Raw genomic sequence first — 2,146 nt, 5'->3', positions numbered from 1 at the left:
TTCTGCCTCTCTTTTGGGGTTTCCTGTGGCAGACTGGGGATCACCAGCTTGTGGGGGCGGGTATGGGAAGGAGCTGGGACTGCTTAACAGCTTTGACTTTCTTATGTGACCTGCCCCAGAGGAGAAGGACATCACCAAGGCAATTACCTTATCAGATAAAGTTACACTTGCCCCTGGAGAAACGTTCACCCCTGAGGCCCAAGCATGAGATATCAAGGACCCACCAGGCAACCAGTCCAGCCTCTCATTGGCGCTCACAGAGGTCCCTGCCTGGGGGATTGGAAGTCCCCAGACCTAAACCTGGCACCAACCACCAAGCACCAAGTACAACATCAATCCAGGACCCTTGGTTTCCCCATCTGGGCAAGTTGGGGTGGAGACAAGGTAATGATTGAAAGGTGTGATGGCTAAAGCTGGATGTGTGGAGTACCCCTAGGAAACCTCCTTGAACCTCTCTGAGCCTCAGTTTCCCTCTCTGCACAATGGGAATAATAGTGGCATCTTCACAGGGCTTTATTGCAAGGATCCATGAGGTTACATGTGTGTAGTGCCTGGGCATACCTTGCACTGCAGTTGTGAAGTTTTGGGTTTTCCATTGCTGATCCCTTATGAAAACCAGGCTCCAGGGTCCCACGGGGGCTGGAATCCTGTTCCTGATACTTGTTACAACCTTAGGCCAAAGTTCTTAACCTCTCTGTGCCTCAGTTTCCTCATTTGTACAATGGAACATAACTTTATAGGGCTGTAAAGAGGAGCTAATGAAACATTTGCACAAAGCACCTGGGGGAAGCCCCCCCCCCACACACAGTAAGTACTCCCTAAAGGACAGCCAGTGTAGTGGCTGTTGGGAGCGCCCTCCCCCTCCAGGTGTGGCACAAGCAGTATGTTCTAAAAATGGACACTCTGCAACCAACCTATTTGATTCTGAGTTTTGGCTCTTTCACACCCTATCTTGGGAACCGTGAGAACGTGACTTCACCCCTTTGTGCCTCAGTTTCCCCATGTATAAGGCAAAGTAAAAATAGTTCTCACTTCAAAGGGTTGTTGTGAGGTTAACTTAGCACATGAAAGCACTCAGTACAGTTCCTGGAATATATGTTTGCTATTTTCCTGTTACTATGGATATTCCTATTGATTCCCTGACCTCAGTGGCAGGTTGTGATGGGGTCTGGAAAGGTTGGGCAGCCCAGTAAGGAATGCCTGAGCTGCCCAGGCCTAGAGGTCACCCCAAGGAGCCCTGTAATCAGCTGTAATCAGGCAGTCCTGCCCCACCTCCTCCTTCCCTGGGTATATCTGGGCTGGTCCAGAACCAGGCTCTGTATTGGCAAAGGAGGGCAGCTGCACTGGAAATCATGGGAAAGGCAGTGAGTGGGGTCTGGGGCCAGGGGTTGGGGGTTGGAGGGTTGGAGGTTGGAGGCAGGGGTTCTGGTGGGATCTGATGCCTCCCCTCTCCCCCTGCCCCCAGGAGAATTACGAGTTGTACTCAGTAGAGCTGGGTCCTGGCCCTGATGGGGACATGGCAGCCAAGCTGAGCAAGAAGAAGGCAGGCAGTGGAGGGGGCAAGAGAAAGGAGAAGCTGGAGAACATGAAGAAGGAGATGGAGATTGTGAGCATGGGGCTAAAGGGCTGGGTAGGGGGCTGGGGTGAGGGCCAGTGAGAGCTGGACAGTGAATGTGCTGCCCCCACCACACAGAATGACCACCAGCTGTCAGTAGCGGAGCTGGAACAGAAATATCAGACCAGTGCGACCAAGGTGAGCTGGGGGCAGAGGGAGCAGTGGGTGAAGAGATGGGTAACGGTGAAGAGAGAGAAAAATGGAAAATGCATGAGAGAGAGAGACAGAGAGAGGGAGAGAGAGGAGGAGAGAAGAGGAGAGGAGAGGAGAGAAAAGAAGCAGCTAAAGAACAACAAAGAAAGAGGCAGAGAGATGGGCAAAAAAGAGAAACGGTAGAGGCAACAGGAATACAGAGACTGAAAGTTGAGAGAGAGAGAGAGAATAAAGTATGGAAGGGGAAAGGGAAAGGAACAGAGACAAAGATAGAGAAAGAAGGAAAGAAAGAAAGAAAGAAAGAAAGTAAGAAAGAAAGAAAGAAAGAAAGAAAGAAAGAAAAGGACAAAAGAAAGAAAGAACGAAAGAAAGAAAAGG

Source organism: Myotis davidii, unplaced genomic scaffold (genome assembly GCF_000327345.1).
Source record: "Myotis davidii unplaced genomic scaffold, ASM32734v1 scaffold681, whole genome shotgun sequence".
Classification (NCBI taxonomy): domain Eukaryota; kingdom Metazoa; phylum Chordata; class Mammalia; order Chiroptera; family Vespertilionidae; genus Myotis; species Myotis davidii.
Note: the sequence above shows the minus strand (reverse complement) of the source record.